The sequence below is a fragment of the Balaenoptera physalus genome (genome assembly GCF_965194825.1).
Source record: "Balaenoptera physalus genome assembly, chromosome: 5".
Taxonomy (NCBI): Eukaryota; Metazoa; Chordata; class Mammalia; order Artiodactyla; family Balaenopteridae; genus Balaenoptera; species Balaenoptera physalus.
This window is the reverse complement of record NC_138884.1, coordinates 40,682,231-40,705,040: the sequence shown is the minus strand read 5'-3', so window position 1 is coordinate 40,705,040 and position 22,810 is coordinate 40,682,231. Positions and strand designations below refer to the sequence as shown.

Sequence of the window (22,810 nt, the reverse complement as noted above, 5' to 3'; positions counted from 1 at the left end):
TTATAGCTGTTAGCAGTTGCCTTATGTATTGAGGTGCTCCTATGTTGGGTGCATATATATTTATAATTGTTATATCTTCTTCTTGGATTGATCCCTGGATCATTATGTAGTGTCCTTCCTTGTCTCTTGTAACATTCTTTATTTTAAAGTCTATTTTATCTGATATGAGTATAGCTACTCCAGCTTTCTTTTGATTTCCATTTGCATGGAATATCTTTTTCCATCCCCTCACTTTCAGTCTGTATGTGTCCCTAGGTCTAAAGTGGGTCTCTTGTAGACAGCATATATATGGGTCTTGTTTTTGTATCCATTCAGCCAGTCTATGTCTTTTGGTTGGGGCGTTTAATCCATTCACGTTTAAGGTAATTATCGATATGTATATTCCTATGACCATTTTCTTAATTGTTTTGGGTTTGTTTTTGTAGGTCCTTTTCTTCTCTTGTGTTTCCCACTTAGAGAAGTTTCTTTAGCATTTGTTGTAGAGCTGGTTTGGTGGTTCTGAATTCTCTTAGTTTTTGCTTGTCTGTAAAGCTTTTGATTTCTCCATCAAATCTAAATGTGATCCTTGCCGGGTAGAGTAATCTTGGTTGTAGGTTCTTCCCTTTCATCACATTAAGTATATCATGCCACTCCCTTCTGGCTTGCAGAGTTTCTGCTGAGAAATCAGCTGTTAACCTTATGGGAGTTCCCTTGTATGTTATTTGTCATTTTTCCCTTGCTGCTTTCAATTATTTTTCTTTGTCTTTAATTTTTGCCACTTTGATTACTATGTGTCTCGGCGTGTTTCTCCTTGGGTTTATTCTGTATGGGACTCTCTGCGCTTCCTGGACTTGGGTGGCTATTTCCTTTCCCATGTTAGGGAAGTTTTCAACTATAATCTCTTCAAATATTTTCTCTGGTCCTTTCTCTCTCTCTTCTCCTTCTGGGACCCCTATAATGCGAATGTTGTTGCGTTTAATGTTGTCCCAGAGGTCTCTTAGGCTGTCTTCATTTCTTTTCATTCTTTTTTCTTTAGTCTGTTCTGCAGCAGTGAATTCCACCATTCTGTCTTCCAGGTCACTTATCCATTCTTCTGCCTCAGTTATTCTGCTATTGATTCCTTCTAGTGTAGTTTTCATTTCAGTTATTGTATTGGTCATCTCTGTTTGTTTGTTCTTTAATTCTTCTAGGTCTTTGTTAATCATTTCTTTCATCTTCTCAATCTTTCCCTCCATTCTTATTCCGAGGTCCTGGATCATCTTCACTATCATCGTTCTGAATTCTTTTTCTGGAAGGTTGCCTATCTCCACTTCATTTAGTTGTTTTTCTGGTGTTTTTTCTTGTTCCTTCATATGGTATATAGCCCTCTGCCTTTTCATCTTCTCTATCTTTCTGTAACTGTGGTTTTTGGTCCACAGGCTGCAGGATTGTAGTTTTTCTTGCTTCTGTTGTCTGCCCTCTGGTGGTTGAGGCTATCTAAGAGGCTTGATGGGAGGCTCTGCAGGTGGATTCCTAACCAGTGTGCCACCAGGGAAGTCCCAAGACTTGATTTCCTGAACACTGTTCTTCCTACCCTGTCACCTCCCTTGTTACCCTCTCCTTGCCACCCCCACCTCCCAAAAGATGCAAGGAAACAAAAAAACATTAATAGTGGGAGAGGCATTGCTAATCTCATCTTAAGGGTTTTCCATCCTACTTCCAAGGTAAAAATAAATGGATGTCTCTCTTTTGGGAGAATAGACACACTGAGAGTAGCACACTGGCAGACAAAAGGACATTTAGATTTCAGAACCAGTGTCTGTCTTTGAACATGGGACTGAACAAATCCCTTTCTCACAACCATCCTCAACTGACTATCCACCCTCCACCTCAGTTTTCTGCAAAGCTTAGAGACTGATGGCTGGAGTCTTTTGCTGCTTCTGGATCTGCGTGACTCATGGGCCATTGTGGCAGAATGAGTGTTGTGGGTCCACCCTTGTGGGATAAAGTGGAATTTTGCCACACAAAGGAGCTTGAGATAAGAGCAGAGAGGCTTGAAAGAGGAATTGGTGGGCAAAGAACATGAACTTAAGGCTGGGAGTAAAGACAGGAGAAAAGGAAGTGGTCACAGGGTATACCCTCCTTTGAAAGGACAAAAATCTTTAGGTGCTTTACTTATTGAGATTCAAGGGAAAGTGTAACATAGAATTTTAATCTCTTTTTCCTTATGTCATAATTTTCTTTTAAATTTACTCTAAACTTCCCAGTAATGATATTTGCTTCTCTCTGTACAGACTATGTGTTGTTTTTCAAAGACTGAAAAGAATAGTGTGAGAAGAAGGATGAAAATAAGTGATTTCACTAACAGGATATTTTCTTAGTATTGAGTGAGATAACCTAGTACTTCAGAGTCATTATGATTTAAAAATATAAATGTTTTTCATTTCATGTGTTATTATACCTGAATTTTGTCCTCCCCAAATTCTAGAATTCTGTTGAAGTTTTAACCCCCAGAACCTCAGAATGTGACTGTGTTTGTAAATAGGTCCTTTACAGAAGTAATTAAAGTAAATGAGGTCATATGGGTGGGCCCTAATCCACTGGACTGGTGCCCTTATATGAAGAGATTAAGACACAGATTCACAGAAGGAGCATCAAATGAAGACTCACTGGAGAACATGACCATCTACAAGCCAAGGAGAGAGGCTTCAGAAGAAACTACGTCTGCCAAGGCCAAGATCATAGACTTCTGGCCTTCAGAACTGTGGGCAAAAATTTTTGTTGTTTAAGCCACCCAGTCTGGGGTAATTCTCTGTGGCAGCGGTAGCAGACTAATACACACGTTATTCAGGTTTGCCATGTCCTTAAGACAGAATGAAGGAAATAAAAACATTAATTTTAAAAATTATTTAAAGAATAATACTGGTCAGCAAGATAGTACAGTAGAAGGACGTGAGCTCAGCTCTTCTTACAGAAACACTGAAATCACAACTAACTACTGAACAACCATTGATAAAAAAATATGCTAGAACCTACCAAAAAAGATACCCTACACCCAAAGACAAAGGAGAAGCCACAACGAGATGGTAGGAAGGGCGCAATCACAATAAAATCAAATTCCATACCTTCTGGATGGGTGACCCACAATCTGGAAAATAATTATACCACAGAAGATCTCCCACAACAGTGAAAGCCCTGAGCCCCACATCAGGCTTCCCAGCCTGGGGGTCTGGCAATGGGAGGAGGATCACCCAGAGAATCTGGGTTTGAAGGCCAGTGGGGAATTGCAGGAATTCCACAGGACTCAGGGAAACAGAAATTCCACTCTTGGAGGGTGCACTTAAGGTCTAGTGTGCACGAGGACCCAGGGAAAAAAGCAGTGACCTCATAAGAGACTGGGCCAGACCTACCTGCTAGTATTGGAGGGTCTCATGTGGAAGTGGGAGGCAACTGTGGCTCACTGCAGGGACAAAGACACTGGCAGCAGCAGCTCTGGTGAATACTCATTGGTGTGAGCCCTCCTGGAGGATGCCATTTCCCCTCCAAGTCCTAGCCCCACCCAACAGCCTGTAGGCTCCAGTTCTGTGATGCCTCAAGGCCAAACAACTAACACGGCAGAAACATAGCCTCACCCATCAGCAGACAGGTTGCTTAAAGTCTTCCTGAGCATAGCCCTGCCCAACATAGGGACAAGATCCAGCTCCACACACCAGTGGGCAGGAACCAAGTCCTCCCAACAGGAAGCCTGCACAAACCTTTTAGACAGCCTCATCCACCAGCAGGTAAACAGCAGAAGCAAGAACAACAACCTTGCAGCCTGAGGGACAGGAACCACAATCACAGAAAGCTAGACAAGATGAGACAGGCAGAGGTGGCTGAGAGGAGACAGCCTGAGGGGACAGGAGGGAGGAAATATGCAGTCAAGAATGCTTTTGGAGGAAATCCAGACTGCCATAGAAGCAAGGTGCCACTGTTGAGTGATGCACAGGGGGTGGAGCTGCCATTGCAGCCTGTCTCTCCCCACTCACTGGCCCCCTGCCTCTCCAGGTGCTAGGAAAGGGCCCCAACAGTGTTGACCTTCTTGCACCCACCACCAGGCACTAAGAAAAGCCACCACCAGGGCTGACCTTCTTACACCGGCCAACAGGTGCTAGGAAAAGCTTCCACTAGGGCCAGATCTCTCACACCCATGGCCACCAGCTTTCCCACATGCCTGTCACTAATGGGGCCCCCACAAACCAGGCAGTCATACCAACCACATGCCGTGTCCTCACCAGGGCAGAATCAAGTGCTCCAGAGTAGCCTTGGGAGCAGACTACTGTGGGTGGCCCACACACAGAGGTGGGGCTAAAACCACAGCTGAGCCTCAGAGGCAGGGTGACTAAGGAAGAAGAACAAAAGTCTTTTCATGCAGCTGCACAAACTGAAGATTAAATCCCCACAATCAGCTCAGTAAACTCTGCATCTATGGAATATCTGAATGGACAATGAGTGTTCCCAAAACTGAAACCAGTCTAACTCTAGTAGCTTTGGACCTTGAGGACTAGTACACATAGGAGTTGGGCCAGGTCAGAGTCTGAGCTGCCCCACAGTGCCCACAGCAGAACCAGAGACTTAGAGGTTTTGGAGGGCTTACTAGGGAGGCAGAGGTTGGCTGTAACTCATGGTGGGGGCAAGAACACTGACAGCTGAGACCCCTTGAAAATATGATTATTACTATTTTTTGTGTTTTGTTTTGTTCTGTTGTTTTTTAATTATTATTTGTTTTTATTTTTATTTAGTTTTTAATTTTTAAGTGTTTTTAATATACTATTTATTTTTTAATATTTCTAAGTTACTTTTTTGCAGTTCTGTGTTTTTTTCTTTCTTTTGTTCTATTTCTTTAATCTTTTTTCCTGTGTTCTACTTGATCTTATCTTTTTTTAATCTTTTATTCTTTTTATCATTTTTGTGTGTTTGTTTTGTTTTCTGTGCTTTTCCTTCACTTTGCTTTCTGCTTTTGTTTTGCTTTTTATTTTTTCTTTTCGGTAGTTTTGTTTTTATTTGATTTCATTTTGGAATTCTTCTGTTTGGTGTTCTTTTGTTTGTTTTCTCTGTTTTTGTTTTCATTTCTTATTGTGTATGTGTGTGTGTTTCTTTGTTTCTTTTAGTTTTTGTTTGTTTGGTTTTGCTTTTACCATTTCTCTGTGATTTTGTTTGTTTTTAATTGTTGCTGTTGCTGTTTGCTTGTTTTCATCTTTGCTATTTTGTCTTGAGTTTTGTATGTATGTTTGTTTTCTTCCACCATTTTTTTCTTTTTTTCTGGTCTCTTTTTTCCGTTTTTGCCAAGCTGGTGGCTTGCGGCGTCTTGGTACAGGGGTCAGGCCTGAGCCTCTGGGGTGGGAGCGCCAAGACCAGGATGCTGTAACGCCAGAGAACTCCTGGTCCCAGGGAATAGTAATTGGCAATAAATCTCCCAGAGGTCTCCATCTTAACTCCAAGACCCAGCTCCACCCATTCAGCACCCATTCGGTGCTGAATGCCCCATGTCAAACAACAAGCAAGACAGGAACACAAACCCACCTGTCAGAAGACAGGCTGCCTAAAGTCGTACTAAGCCCATAGACACCACAAAACACACCACCTGATGTGCCTTGCCCATCAAAGGGAAGAGATCCAGTACCACTCGTGAAAACCCAGGCACCAGTCCCTCCCACGTGGAAGCCTACTGGACCAACCTCACCCACTGGGGGCAGACGCCAGAAACAAGAGGAACTACGAACCTGCAACCTGTGGAAAGGAGACGTCAGGGTGAGGTCAGAGAAGATAAAGAAGACAGAGAAATATGTGGCAGATGAAGGAGCAAGGTAAAAACCCACAAGGCAAAATGAATGAAGAGAAAACTGGCAATCTACCTGAAAAAGAATTCAGAGTAATGATTGTAAAGATGATCCAAAATCTCAGAAATAGAATGCAAAAAATACAAAAATGTTTAACAAAAACCTAGAAGAACTAAAGAAAAAACAAACAGTGATGAACAACACAATAACTGAAATTAAAAATACACTAGAAGAATCAATAGCAGAATAACTGAGGCAGAAGAACAGATAAGTGAACTGAAAGACAGAATGGTGAAAATAACCGTCACAGATCAGAATAAAGAGAAAGGAATCAAAAGACTTGAAGACACTCTCGACTTCTGGGACAACATTAAATGCACCAACGTTCAAACTACAGGGGTCCCAGAAGAAGAAGAGAAAGAGAAAGGGTCTGAGAAAATATTTGAAGAGATTATAGTTGAAAACATCCCTAACATGGGAAAGGAAATAGTCAACCAAGTCCAGGAAGCACAGAGAGTCCCATACAGGATAAACCCAAGGAAGAACAGGCCAAGACACAATTAATCAAACTGTCAAAAATTAAATACAAGGAAAAAATATTAAAAGCTGCAAGGGAAAAGCAACAAATAATATACAAGGAATCCCCATAATGTTATCAGCTGATCTTTCAACAGAAACTCTGCATGCCAGAAGGTAATGGCAGGATATATTTAAAGTGATGAAAGGGAAAAATCTACAACCAAAATTATTCTACCCAACAAAGCTCTGATTCAGATTTGACAGAAAAATCAAAAGCTTCACAGACAAGCAAAAGCTAAGAGAATTCAGCACCACCAGACCAGCTTAGCAACAAATTCTAAAAGAACTTCTTTAGGCAGGAAACACAAGAGAAGAAAAAGACCTACAAACACAAACAAAAAACAATTAAGAAAATGGTAATAAGAATATATATATTGATAATTACCTTAAAGGTAAATGATTTAAGTGCTCCAACCAAAAGACATAGACTGGCTGAATGGATACAGAAACAACAACAGTATAGATGTTGTCTACAAGACACCCACTTTAGACCCAGGGACACATACAGACTGAAAGTGAGGGAATGGAAAAAGATATTCCATGCAAATGGAAATCAAAAGAAAGCTGGAGTAGCAATACTCATATCAGATAAAACTGACTTTAAAATACAGAATGTTACAAGAGACAAGGAAGGACACTGCATAATGATCAAGGGATCAATCCAAGAAGAAGATATAACAATTGTAAATATTTATGAACCCAACATAGGAGCACCTCAATACATAAGGCAAATGCTAACAGCCAAAAATGGAGAAATTGACAGTAACACAATAATAGTGGGGGACTTTAACACTCCACTTTCACTGATGGATGGATCAACCAGACAGAAAATTAATAAGGAAACACAAGGTTTAAATGACACATTAGACCAGATAGACTTAATTGATATTTATAGGACATTCTATCTGAAAGCAGCAGAATGCACTTTCTTCTCAAGTGCACACAGAACATTCTGCAGGATAGATCACATCTTGGGTCACAAATCAAGCCTCAGTAAATTTAAGAAAACTGAAATCTTATCAAGCATATTTTCCAACCACAACACTTCGAGATTAGAAATCAGTGACAGGAAAAAAACTGTAAAAACCACAAACACATGAAGGCTAAACAATATGCTACTAAAAATCCAAGAGATCACTGAAGAAATCAACAAAGAAATAAAAAAATACCTGCAAAAAAATGATAATGAAAACTCAATGACCCAAAACATATAGAATGAAGCAAAAGCAGTTCTAAGAGGGAAGTTTGTAGCAATATAATCCTACAAGAATAAACAAGAAAAATCTCAAATATACAACCTAACCTTACACCTAAAGCAACTAGAGAAAGAACAAACAAAATCCAAAGTAGGTAGAAGGAAAGAAATCATAAAATTCAGAGCAGAAATAAATCAAGTAGAAACAAAGAAAACAAGAGCAAAAATCAATGAAACTAAAAGCTGCTTCTTTGAGAAGGTAAACAAAATTGATAAACCTTTAGCCAGACTCATCAAGAAAAATAGGAGAGGAATCAAATCAATAAAATTAGAAAAAAAAAAGGAGAAGTTAACACTGACACTGAAGAAATACAAAGGGTCATGAGAGACTACTACAAGCAACTATATGCCAATAAAATGGACAACCTGGAAGAAATGGACAAACTTTTAGAAAGCTACAACCTTCCAAGACTGAACCAGGAAGAAATAGAAAATATGAACAGATGAATCACAAGTAATGAAATTGAAACTGTGATTAAAAATCTTCCAACAAACAAAAGTCCAGGACCAGATGGCTTCACAGGTGAATTCTATCAAACATTTAGAGAGGAGTTAACACCTATTCTTCTCAAACTCATCCAAAATTTTGCAGAGGAAGGAACACTCCCAAACTCATTCTGTGAGGTCACCATCACCCTGATACCAAAACCAGACAAAGATATTACATAAAAAAGAAAATTACACACCAATATCACTGATGAACATAGATGTAAAAATTCTCAACAAAATACTAGCAAACTGAATCCAACAACACTGTAAAAGGATTATAAACAATGATCAAGTGGGGTTTCTCCCAGTGATGCAAGGATTCTTCAATATACACAAATCAATCAAGTGAAACACCATATTAATAAATTGAAGAATAACAACCATATGATCATCTCAACAGATGCAGCAAAAGCTTTTGACAAAATTCAACACGAATTTTTGTTGAAAACTTTCCAGAAAGCAGACATAGAGGGAACCTACCTCAACATAATAAAAGCCATATATGACAAATCCACAGCAAACATCATTCTCAATGGTGAAAAACTGAAAGCATTTCCTCTAACATCAGGAACAACAGAAGGATGTCCACTCTCACCATTTTTATTCAACATAGTTTTGGAAGTACTAGCCATAGCAAACAGAGAAGGAAAAGAAATAAAAGGAATCCAAATTGGAAAAGAAGAAATAAAACTGTCACTGTTTGCAGATGACATTATACTATACATAAAAAATCCTAAAGATGCTACCGGAAAACTACTAGAGCTCATCAATGAATTTGGCAAAGTTGTAGGATAGAAAATTAATACACAGAAATCACTTGCATGCCTATACACTAACAAGGAAAGATCAGAAAGAGAAATTAAGAAAACAATCCCATTTACCATTGCAACAAAAAGAATAAAATACCTAGGGATAGACCTACATAAGAAGCCAAAAGACGTGTATGCAGAAAACTATCACATACTGATGAAAGAAGTCAAAGATGGCACAAACAGATGGAGAAATATACCATGTTCTTGGATTGGAAGAATCAATATTGTGAAAATGACTATACTACCCAAAGCAATCTACAGATTCAATGAAATCCTTATCAAGTTACCAATGGCATTTTTCACAGCATTAGAACAAAAATAATTTACAATTTGTATGGAAACACAAAAGACCTCAAATAGCAAAAGCAATCTTGAGAAAAAAAATGGAGTTGGAGGAATCAGGATCCCCAACATTAGACTATATTATAGGCCTACAGCAATCAAGACAGAATGGTACTGGCATGAAAACAGAAATATAGATCAATGGAATAGGGTAGAAAGCCCAGAAATAAACCCATGCCACTATGGTCACCTAATCTATGGCAAAGGAGGCCAGAATACACAATGGAGCAAAGGCAGCCTCTTCAATAAGTGGTGCTGGGAAAATTAGACAGCTACATGTAAAAGAATGAAATTAGAACACTCCCTAACACCATACAGAAAAATAAACTCAAAATGGATTAAAGATCTAAATGTAAGGCCAGACACTATAAAACTCTTAGAGGAAAACAGGCAGAACACTCTATGACATAAATTACAGCAAGATCTATTTTGACCCACCTCCTAGAGTAATGGAAATAAAAACAAAAATAAACAAATGGGGCCTAATGAAATTTAAAAGTTTTTGCACAGCAAAGGAAGCCATAAACAAGATGAAAAGACAACCCTCAGAAAGGGAGAAAATATTTGCAAATGAAGCAACTGACAAAGGGTGAATTTCCAAAATATACAAACAGCTCATTTAGCTCAATATCCAAAAAAAATACAACCGAATCAAAAACTGCACAGAAGACCTAAATAGACATTTCTCCAAAGAAGACATACAGATGGCTAACAAACACATGAAAAAAATGCTCAACATCACTAATTATTACAGAAATGGAAATCAAAACTAAAGTGAGATATCACCTCATACCAATGAGAATGGCCGTCATCACATAATCTACAAACAATAAATGCTGGAGTGTGTGTGGAGAAAATGTTGCAATGTTGCAATGTTGGTGGGAATGTAAATTGATACAGCCACTGTGGAGAACAATCTGGAGGTTCCTTAAAAAATTAAAAATAAGAGTACCATGTGACTCAGCAATCCAACTACTGAGCATATACTCAGAGAAAGCCATAATTCATAAAGACACATGCACCCCAATGTTCATTGCAGCACTATTTACAATAGCCAGGACATGGAAAAACCTAAATATCCATAAACAGAAGAATGGATAAAGAAGATGTGGTACATATATACAATTTAATATTACTCAGCCATAAAAAGGAATGAAATTGGGTCATTTGTAGAGATGTGGATGGACCTAGAGACTGTCATACAGAGAGAAGTAAGTCAGAAAGAGAAAAACAAATATCATACATTAACGCATACATGTGGAATCTAAAAATTTGGTATAGACGATCTTATTTAGAATGCATAAATAGAGACACAGACATAGAGAACAAACATATAGATACCAAGGGGGAAGGGAAGGGTGAAATGAATTGGGAGATTGGGATTGACATATATACACTACTGATACTATGTATAAAACAGATAACTAATGAGAACCTACTGTATAGCACAGGCAACTCTACTCAATGCTCTGTTGTGACCTAAATGGGAAGGAAATCCAACAAAGAGGAGACATATGTATACATACAGCTGATTCACTTTGGTATACACTAGAAACTAACACAATATTGTAAGGCAACTCTATTCCAATATAAATTTTAGAAAAATGTTGAGACAGCAGAGGAATATATCTCAGATGAAGGAACAAGATAAAATCCCAGAACAACTAAGCAAAACTGAGATGGCCAATCTACAAGAAAAATAATTTGGAGTAATGGTAGTGAAGATGATCCAAGATCTTGGAAAAAGAATGGAGGCACAGATTGAGAAGATACAAGAAATGTTTAACAAAGACCTAGGAGAACTAAAAAACAGAGATGAACAATACAATAACTGAAATGAAAAATACACTAGAAGGATTCAATAGCACAATAACTGAGGCAGAAGAATGCATAAATGACCTGGAATACAGAATGGTGGAAATCAGTGCTGCAGAACAGAATGAAGAAAAAAGAATGAAATGATATGAAGACCATCTAAGAGACCTCTGGGACAACATTAAATGCACCAACATTTGCATTATAGGGATTCCTAAAGGAGAAGAGAAAGAGAAAGGACCTGACAAAATATTTGAAGAGATTATAGTTGAAAACTTCCCTAACATGGGAATGGAAAGAGTCACCCAAGTCCAGGAAGCACAGAGAGTCCAAACAGGATAAACCCAAGGAGGGACACTTTTAGACACATAGTAATCAAACTGTCAAAAATTAAAGACAAAGAAAAAATATTAAAAGGAACAAGGGAAAAGTAACAAATAACATACAAGGGAATCCCCATGAGGTTATCAGCTGATTTCTCAGCAGACACTCTGCAGGCCAGAAGGGAGTGGCATGATACATTTACAGTGGTGAAAGGGAAGAACCTACAACCAAGACTCTCATTCAGATTTGATGGAGAAATTAAAAGCTTTACAGACAAGCAAAAGCTAAGAGAATTCATCACCACCAGACCAGCTTTGCAACAAATGTAAAGGAACTTCTCTAAAGCAAAAAGAAAAGGCCACTACTAGAAATAAGAAAATTAGGAATGGAAAAGCTCACCAGTAAAGGCAAACATAAAGTAAAGGTAGGAAATCATCTGCACACAAATATATCCAAAACAACACTTGTGAGAAAGGGAGAGCAAAAATACAGGATATTGGGAAAGCATTTGAAATTAAAAGACCAGCAACTTAAAATAATCTTGTTTATATATAGACTGCTATATCAAAGCCTCATGGTAACCACAAACCAAAAATCTACAGTAGATACACACACAAAAAAGAAAAAGGAATCCAACACAGCACTAACTTTAGCCATCAAATCACAAGAGAAGAGAACAAAAGAGGAAGGGAAGAAAAAAGACCTACAAAACCAAATCCAAAACAATTAACAAAATGGCAATAAGAGCATACATATCGATAATTATCTTAAATGTAAATGGATTAAATGCTCCCACCAAAAGACACAGACTGGCTGAATGGAAACAAAAGCAAGACCCATATATATGCTGTCTACAAGAAACCCACTTCAGACCTAGAGACACATACAGACTGAAAGTGAGGGGATGGAAAAAGATATTCCATGCAAATAGAAGTCAAAAGAAAGCTGGAGTAGCAATACTCATATCAGGTAAAATAGACTTTAAAATAAAGACTATTACAAGAGACAAAGAAGGATACTACATAATGATCAAGGGGTCAATGCAAGAAGAAGATATAACAATTGTAAATATTTATGCACCCAACATAGGAGCACCTCAATACATAAGGCAAATGCTAATAGCCATAAATGGAGATATTGACAGTAACACAATAATAGTGGGGGACTTTAACACTTCACATTCATCAATGGACTGATCATCGAGACGGAAAATCAATAAGGAAACACAGGCCTTAAATGACACATTAGACCAAATGGACTTAACTGATATTTATAGAGCATTCTATCCAAAAGCAGCAGAATACACATTCTTCTTAAGTGCACATGGAACATTCTCCAGGATTGACCACCTGCTGGGCTGCAAAGTGAGCCTTGGTAAATTTAAGAAAATAGAAATCACATCAAACATCTTTTCAAAGCACAACACTATGAGATTAGAAATAAATTACAAGGAAAAAATTGTAAAAAGACTAACACGTGGAGGCTAAACAATATGCTACTAAATAACCAGTGGATCACTGAAGAAATCAAAGAAGAAACCAAAAAATACCTAGAGACAAATGAAAACCAAAGCATGATGATCCAAAACCTATGGGACACGGCAAAAGCTGTTCTAAGAGGGAAGTTTATAGAAATACAAATTTCAGGAAACAAGAAAAATCACAAATAAACCACCTAACCTTACACCTAAAGCAACTAGAGAAAGAAGAACAAACAAAACCCCAGCTTAGCAGAAGGAAAGAAATCATAAAGATCAGAGTAGAAATAAATGAAATAGAGATGGAGAATAGCAAAGATCAATGAAACTAAAAGCTGGTTCTTCGAGAAGATAAAGAAAACTAATAAACCTTTAGCCAGACTCATCAAGAAAAAAAGGGAGAGGACTCAAGTAAATAAAATTGGTAATTTGGGCCATGTCCCGCCCCTCCGGCCTGGGCTCTGCGTACCCTGCTGGCCAGCATGGCTCGGACTCTGGCTCCTGCATGGTGGGACTACAGGGTGCATGGCTGCTCAGCTCTCCCTGCTCCCAGCACCAGCCGCCAGCTTGGGCAAACGCCATGTGCCATGAAAGTATCACAGAGCAAAGAAGAACGTCAAGAAATGCAGCTATGTGAAGTTGATTTCCATGGAAACCTCATCATCCTCTGACAACAGTTGTGACAGCTTTGCTTCTGACAATTTTCCAAACACAAAACCTAAATTCAGGTCAGGTATCAGTGAAGAATGGCAAATGTTTTTTATGAGGACTCTGATAATGAATCTTTCTGCAGCTTTTCAGAAAGTGAAGTGCAAGATGTGTTAGACCATTGTGGACTTTTACAGAAACCAAGGCCAGATGTCACTAACAAACTGGCCAGTACTTTTCATGCCGACACTGATGATGAATCGTTTTCACGGTTTCTCAGAGAGTGAGATACAAGATGGAATGAGGCTGCAGGCAGACTGTGTGGGCTGTCGGACCCGCAGTCAGTGTAGAAGTTCCAGACCTCTCTGGGTGGCCATGAAGTTTCCAACTTGAAACACTAGGGGAGCAGCCAACAAGAGAGCAGCGCCCTCTGAACCCTCAGAGAATCCTGTGACCGATTGCACTTCTGATTCAGAAGATGAAAGTGGCATGAATTTTTTGGAGAAAAGGGCTTTAAATATAAAGCAAAACAAAGCAATGCTTGCAAAACTAATGTCAGAATTTGAAAGCTTCCTTGGCTCCTTCCCTGGAAGGCATTCCTTGTCAGCCCCCAGTTCACATCCAAAGACACCCTGAAGGCACACATTCCCAGGTGTCACCTGCAGGAGAAACCCTGAGCAGAGAGCTCGTCCTCCCTTCAGGTCAAGGTCTCAGGTCCTTGGGTTGCACAGTGCCCTGCCCACAGAAGAGGAGGAGGAGGAGGAAGAGGAGGATAAGTACATGTTGGTGAGAAAGAGGAAACTCATGGCCGGCTACATGAACGAAGATGACATTCCCTGAAGTTGTCACCCTGGATCCATGACACTTCCCCATATAATTCTCCTGGTGGACAAAATCACGGAGGGAGAATTGGACAACATCTGCAACAACTCTCGAGAGAAGATCTATAACTGTTCATTGGGATTGACTTATCATCAGTGCTGCCAGAAAACTATTGATACCAAGACAAACTACAGAAACCCAGAGTGCTGGGGCTTTCAAAGCCAGTTCTGTGGGCCCTGCCTTCAAACTGTTACAGTGAAGAAGGCAGGGAGGCTCTGCTAGACCCAAACTGGCACTGCCCTCTCTGTAGTGGGATCTGCAACTGCAGCTTCTGTTGGCAGAGAGACAGGCGGTATGTGAGTGGGGTGCTTGTGTACTTAGCCAAGTACCACAGCTTCGGGAACATGCTTGCTTACTTGAAAAGTCTAAAACAGGAGTTTGAAATGCAAGTATAATAATTGGAAGATCCACTACCTGCCTTCCAATTCACAAATCTTCCTTGTTTTAAAGTTTTAAATTTTGTCATGTGATTGAAACCCGAGTTAAGATTTCTGATGATCGTCTGTCTTATAGGCAAATCAAGTTAATCTCATTAGACATGCCTGCATGTCTGGACATCATGGAGGTGTAGTGCCAACTGTACTCTGCCCTCCTGCAGTTTCTCCTTTGCTTTCCCCCCCACCCCTCATCCGATGCCATTCCCCTCTTATTTCCAGTGGTTCTCTTCCATCTTTTAGTTTCGAAATCCTTTTTAAATGACCATTTTATGAAAGCATGTTTGATTTAATTGGTGTTGAAATAGCCCTGGAATCCACCCATAAAACCAAGCACTTAGAAACGCAGTAGTAGTGTTAACTAACTACATTCCTCAGTTTCCAGAGACTAACCCTCTAACTTGCTTACATGAAAACACTGGATCTGATTTAGTGTTCATTGACATTTTTAACAGAATCAAGGCACAAAAGTCTTAAAACCATGTGGAAAAATTAGGTGATTGTTGGCAAGTGGAGTATATGACTGTGGAGGCCTCTCAGGAGAATATTCCATATATTGTGCTTATTATTCAAGTTGTCACAGTTGAAGCTTAGTTGCTGCTGATTTCTTCCACCAAGTGCATCTGGCCCACACGGTCACAACCCAAAGGTTCGCGGACAGTGCCATGCTTGAAATCATTGTAGAAAAGCCATTCTGGGGAATTGGGAAGGGGAGGCTTCAGGAGTAGGTCGATTTGAATTCATGGAATAAAACTTCAGAATAATTGTAGTTTGCCAAGTTTATTTCAGTTCATAATGTAAGGTATTTCAAATAAATTCTTGCTTATGTTGCATGGAAAATTGATACTTATATTCGGCTAGAATTCTTTGCAGTTTTTACTTTCTTGAAGAAATTGTAAGCCAGGCACAGGGTTCACCTTCAGGTATGAAGCCCTTTTATAACACTGAGAAGTGCCTTTTTGGAGAAGGGTGACTTTCAACAGTTTGCTAACTTGAAGTCTCTGCCAGTATAGTTTCTGGGCAGAGTCCATGTGTTATCTCTCCTTCCCCCTGTTCTGGCATGAATCAAATTGTTCAATAGAGGTAGAATCTAAGTGTGTGTGTGTTCATTTTGCTTTGCATCTGCAGCCTGTAGCCCATGCAGTGTTTGGTGCATAATTGGACCTTGAATCAATAAATGTAAATAGAGTTTTTGATCTGTTATGCTGTTATACAAAGCTTTTTATTTTAATAATAAAACGTTCTGTTCTAAATAAAATAAAATTGGAAATGTAAAAGGAAAAGTTACAACTGACATCACAGAAATACAAAGGAGCATAAGAGACTACTATGAGCAACTATATGCCAATTAAATGGACTACCTGGAAGAAATGGACACATTCTTAGAAAGGTATAACCTTCTAAGACTGAACCAGGAAGAAATGGAAAATATGAAGAGACCAATCACAAGTAATGAAATTGAAACTGTGATTAAAAACTGCCAACAAACAAAAATCCAGGACCAGATGGCTTCACAGGCGAATTCTATCATTTAGAGAAATGTTAACACCTATCCTTCTGAAACTCTTCCCAAAAATTGTAGAGGACTCTTTCTATGAGGCCACCATCACCCTGATACCAAAACCGTACCACAAAAAAAGAAAATTACAGGCCAATATCACTGATGAACATAGACTCAAAAATCTTCAACAAAATACTAGCAATCTAAATCCAACAATACTTTAAAAGGATCATACACCAGTATAAGTGAGATTTATCCCAGGGATACAAGGATTTTTCAATATCCCCCAAAAATCACTGTGATACACCACATCAACAAACTGAAGAAAAAACCCATCTCAATAGATGCCAAAAAGCTTTAGACAAAATTCAATGTTCACTTATGACAAAAACTCTCCAGAAACTGGACATAGAGGGAACATACTTCAACATAGTAAAGGCCATATATGACAAACCTACAGTTAACATCATACTCAATGGTGAAAATCTGAAAGCATTTCCTCTAAAATCAGGAACAAGACAAGGATGTCCACTCTCACCCCTTTTATTCAACATAGTTTTGGAAGTTCTAGCTGCAGCAATCAGAGAAGAAAAATAAATAAAAGGAATCCAAATTGGAAAAGAAGATGTAAAACTGTCACTGTTTGCAGATGGCATGATACTATACATAGAAAATCCTAAAGAATGCTAACAGAAAACTACTAGAGCTCATCAGTGAATTTGGTAAAGTAGCAGGATACAAAATTAACACACAGAAATCTGTTGCATTCCTATGTACCAACAATGAAATATCAGAAAGAGAAATTCGAGAAACAATCCCATTTTCCATCACATCCAAAAGAATAAAATAACTAAGAATAAACCTACATAAGGATACAAAAGATATATACTCCAAAAACTTTAAGACCCTGATGAAAGAAATTGAAGATGGCAAAAACAGATGGAAAGATACACCATGTTCTTGGATTGGAAGAATCAGTATCATCAAAATGACAATCCAGGGCATGTACAGATTCAATGCAATTCCTATCAAATTACCAATGACATTTTTCACAGAATTAGGACAAAAAATCTTAAAATTTTATGGATACGCAAAAGACCCTGAATAGCCAAAGCAATCTTGAGAAAGAAAAACGGAACTGGTGGAATCAGGTTCCCTGACTTTATACTACAAAGATACAGTCATCAAAACAGTATGGTAGTAGCATAAAAACAGAAATATAGATCAATGAAACAGGATAGAAAGCCCAGAAATAGACCCATTTACCTATGGTCAATTATTCTATAACAAAGGATGCAAGACTATATGATAGAGGGAAGACAGTCTCGTCAATAAATGGTGCTGGGAAAACTGGACAGCTATATGTTAAAAAAATTAAATTAGAACATTCTTTAACACCACATACAAAAATAAACTCAAAATGGATTAAAGACCTAAATGTAAGACCTGATACTATAAAACTCTTAGAGGAAAACATAAGTCAAACTTTTTGACATAAATTGCAGAAGTAACGTTTTCAAGCCGTCTCCTAAGGTAATGGAAAAATATAAATAAACAAATGGGACCTAATGAAATTCAAAAGCTTTTGCACAGCAAAGAAACCATAGACAAAACAAAAAAACAACCCACAGCATGGTTTGGAAATGATGTGACTGACAATGGGTTAGTCTCTAAAATCAACAAACAGCTCATGCAGCTCAATATCAAAAAAGCAACCCAATAAAAAATAGGCAAAAGACCTAAATAGACATTTCTCCAAAGAAAACATGCAGATGGCCACAAGGCACATGAAAAGATGCTCAACATCACTAATTATTAGAGAAATGTACATCAAAATTACAATGAGATATCACCTCACACCAATCAGGATGGCCATCATCAAAAAATCTATAAACAATAATTCTGGAGAGGACGTGGACAAAAGGGAAACCTCCTGGGGGCAGAGTCAAGATGGCAGTCTAGGAGGACATGGAATTTGCGTCTCCACACAACAAGGGCACCTGTTAGGCACTGGTGGGGGACCATGGACACCTAAGGGGATGGGAAGAACCCCTAGCAACTGGGCAGGATGTGGGGGGGAATGAGGGCGGAGGAGAAGTGGAGGTGGGACTGGACCGGTGCCCCTGAGAGGCAGCTAGGGGAAGGGAAGTGATCCCATGCCCTGAGGGGGAAAGGAGAGACCATTGGGAAGGCAGAGGATCAAAAGTGAGCATGGCCAACGTTATCCCTGCCCACTTGGGCCCCCAGGAACCTGCTGAGATCCCAGGCCTGATCCTCTGCCCACCAAGGCCCCCTCCAGTTGCGTGCATCCTGAGGTAGTGGGAGGGAGAGAAAGCGCAGCAAAAGTAAAGGCCAGACCTACAGGACCTGCACCCCTGAGGGGCGGCTGCAGGAGGGGCAGAGTTCCTACAGCTGGTAGGATCCAGCCATTGTTAGGTGTACAGTGGTAACAGGGGCAGGGGAGAACTTCGGGGAGGGGGTGGAGGAATGGGAGAGAGCACAGCTAGCCCTTTCCCTGCCCACTTGGGCACTGGGGAACCTGTTGGGTTCCCAGGACTAATCCTCTTCTCTTGGAGCTTCCTTCCTGCCTTGCAAAGCCCAAGCCCTGCCCCTACAACCCCACCAAGGGCCCTACCACTACATGCAGCACTCAGAGACACACTCTGAGACCACCTTCAACCACACTGAGCCTAATCCCCACCCACACACCCTCACCCAGGGCCTTACCTCCAAAACTCTGGAACTGCATTTCCGGAGCCCCCTCTGAGTGTGCTACCTCTCTCCTTCTGCAGAGTCATAGCCTAGGCCCCACCCCACACTTGAACGTCACCCCGCCTAGGCCCCACCCCAAGGACATTTCTGGCTACGTGGGTCCTGAGCCTAGGCCCCGCCCCACCCTAAATACCACCCCTGCCTAAGTTCCACCCACCTCCTACGCTCTGCCCCCCCATAGCCAAGGCCTTTTCTGGCCTTTTCTTTTCTTTTCTTTTCTTTTCTTTTTCTTCCTTTAGCTTGGGGTTCTGTTATATGTTGTTGTTGTTGATTCATTTATATTTTTATTTTTTCTAATAAATCTTTTCTTTTTCTAATTTTATTTTATTCTTTTTTTTAAAAATAAATTTATTTATTTATTTATTTATTTTTGGCTGTGTTGGGTCTTCGTTTCTGTGCGAGAGCTTTCTCTAGTTGCAGCAAGCTGGGGCCACTCTTCATCGTGGTGCGTGGGCCTCTCACTATCGTGGCCTCTCTTGTTGTGGAGCACAGGCTCCAGACACGCAGGCTCAGTAGTTGTGGCTCACGGGCCTAGTTGCTCCGCAGCATGTGGGATCTTCCCAAACCACGGCTTGAACCCGTGTGCCCTGCATTGGCAGGCAGATTCTCAACCACTGCGCCACCAGGGAAGCCCTATTTTATTCTTTATACTTCATTATTGTTCTGTTACTTTTGACTTGTTCCCTTTTTTTCTTTTCTTCTTTCCTTTTTCTGTTGTGGTTTTGTTTTATCTTGTTGCAGTTGTTATATTTTTATTTTTCCAAATATGTTTTCTTATCTTTCTAATTTTATTTTATTTTTTATTCTTTGTTATTGTACTGCTCCTTTTTTTTTTCTTTTTTTTTTTTTGCCACACTGTGTGGCTTGTGGGATCTTCGTTCCCAGGCCAGGGTTTGGGCCTGAGCTCCTGTGGTGGGAACACTGAGTCCAAACTGCTGGACTAACAGAGAAACTCAGATCCCAGGGAATATTAATTGGAGTGAGGCCTCCCAGATGTCCTCATCTTGGCACCAAGACCCGGCTCTACACAACTGCCTGCAAACTTCAGTGCTGGACACCTCAGGCCAAACAACCAGTAAGACAGGAATATGGCTCCACACATCAAAAAAATAAAATGAAATGACAAAAAATATGTTACAGACGAAGGAGCAATGTAAAAACCTATAAGACCAAATAAATGAAGATGAAAAAGGCAACCTACCTGAAAAAGAATTCAGAGTAATGATAGTAAAGATGATCCCAAACCTCTGAAAAAGAATACAGAAAATACAAGAAATGTTGAACAAGGACCTAGAAGAACTAAACAGCAAACAAACAGTGATGAACAACACAATAACTGAAATTAGAGGGGTGGGATAGGGAGGGTGAGAGGGAGATGAAAGAGGGAGGAGATATGGAGATATATGTATATGTATAGCTGATTCACTTTGTTATACAGCAGAAACTAACAAAACACAGCATTGTAAAGCAATTATACTCCAATCAAGATGTTAAAAAAATACTCTGGAAGGAATCAATAGCAGAATATCTGAGGCAGAAGAACAGATAAGTGAGCTGGAAGATAAAATGGTGGAAATAACTGCCATGGAGCCGAATAAAGAAAAAAGAATGAAAAGAATTGAAGACAGTCTCAGAAACTTCTGGGACAACATTAAATGAACCAACATTCAAATTACAGGGGTCCCAGAAGAAGAAGAGAAAGAGAAAGGGTCTGAGAAAATATTTGAAGAGATTATTGTTGAAAATTTCCCTAACATGGGAAAGGAAATAGCCACTCAAGTCCCGGAAGGTCAGAGAGTCCCATACAGGATAAAACCTAGGAGAAACACACAAAGACACATATCAAACTAACAAAAATTAAATTCAAGGAAAAAATATTAACAGCAGCAAGGCGAAAGCAAAAAATAACATACAAGGGAATCCCCATAAGGTTATCAGCTGATTTCCCAGCAGAAAATCTATAGGCCAGAAGAGAGTGGCAGGATATATTTGAAGTGATGAAAGGGAAGAGCCTACAAACAAGATTACCCAGCAAGGATCTCATTCAGATTCAACGCAGTAATCAAATCTTTGCAGACAGGCAAAAGACATGAGAATTCAACACCACAAAACCAGATTTACAACAAATGCTAAAGGAACTTCTCTAAGTGGGAAAGAAAAGAAAACAAAAGACCCACAAAAACAAACCCAAATCAATTAAGAAAATGGTAATAGGAACATACATATTGATAATCACCTTGAATGTAAATGGATTAAATGCTCCAACCAAAAGAAACAGACTGGCTGAATAGAGTCAAAAACAAAACCCTTATATATGCTATGTACAGGAAACCCACTTCAGACCTAGGGACACATACAGACTGAAAGTGAGGGAATGGAAAAAGATATTCCATGCAAATGGAATTCACAAGAAAGCTGGAGTAGCAATTCTCATATCAGACAAAGTAGACTTTAAAATAAAGACTATTAGAAGAGACAAAGAAAGACACTACATAATGATCAAGGGATCAATCCAAGAAGAAGATATAAAAACTGTAAATAGTTATGCACCCAACATAGGAGCAACTCAGTACATAAGGCAAATGCTAACAGCCATAAAAGGAGAAATCAACTGTAACAGAATAACAGTGGGAGACTTTAACACCCCACTTACACGAACAGACAGATCATCCAGACAGAAATTAAAATAGGAAACAGAAGCTTTAAATAACACAAGAGACCAGGTAGACTTAATTGATATTTCTAGGACATTCCAGCTGAAAGTGGAAAAACACACTTTCTTCTCAAGTGCACATGAAAGGTTTTCTAGCATAGATCATATCTTGGGTCAAAAATCAAGCCTTGGAAAATTTAAGAAAAATGAAATTTTATCAAGCATCTTTTCCGACCACAACACTATGAGATTAGAAATCAGTTACAGGAAAAAAAACTGTAAAAAGCACAAATACATGGAGGTTAAACAGTGTGCTGCTAAATAACCAAGAGCTCACTGAAGAAATCAAAGAAGAAATTTAAAAATACCTAGAAAAAAATGACAACGAAAACAAGACAATCCAAAAGCTATGGGATGCAGCAAAAGCAGTTCTAAGAGGGAAGTTTATACCAATTCAAGCTCCCTCAAGAAACAAGAAAAAACTCAAATAAACAATCTAATCTTACACCTAAAGCAACTAGAAACAGAACAAAGAAAACCCAAAGTTAGTAGAAGGAAAGAAATCATAAAGATCAGATCAGAAACAAATGAAAAAGAAATGAAGGAAACAATAGCAAAGATCAATAAAACTAAAAGTTGGTTGTTTGAGAAGATAAACAAAATTGATAAACCATTAGACAGATTCATCAAGAAAAAAAGGGAGAGGACTCAAATCATTAAAATTAGAAATGAAAAAGGAGAAGTTACAACTGACACTGCAGAAATACAAAGGGTCATGAGAGAGTACTAGAAGCAACTATATGCCAATAAAATGGACAGCCTGGAAGAAATGGACAAATTCTTGGAAAGGTACAACTATCCAAGATTGAACCAGGAAGAATTAGAAAATTTAAAAAGGCCAATCACAGGTAATGAAATTGAAACTGTAATTAAAAATCTTCCAACAAAAAAAAAAGTCTAGGACCAGATGGCTTCACAGGTGAATTCTATCAAGCATTTAGAGAGGAGTTAACACCTATCCTTTGCAAACTCTTCCAAAAATTTCAGAGG

General features: G+C 39.1%; 1 long non-coding RNA gene and 1 pseudogene across 2 annotated transcripts in view; both read left to right on the top strand.

The window, feature by feature from the left end:
- The window catches only part of LOC309661688, a 461,825-nt gene that overhangs the window by 105,043 nt on the left and 333,972 nt on the right, over nucleotides 1-22,810 (top strand). The window lies entirely within an intron of this gene.
- Nucleotides 13,462-16,188, top strand: LOC309661458 (cell division cycle-associated protein 7 pseudogene; annotated as a pseudogene). The gene has a single exon. The product of its transcript is annotated as a cell division cycle-associated protein 7 pseudogene (transcript).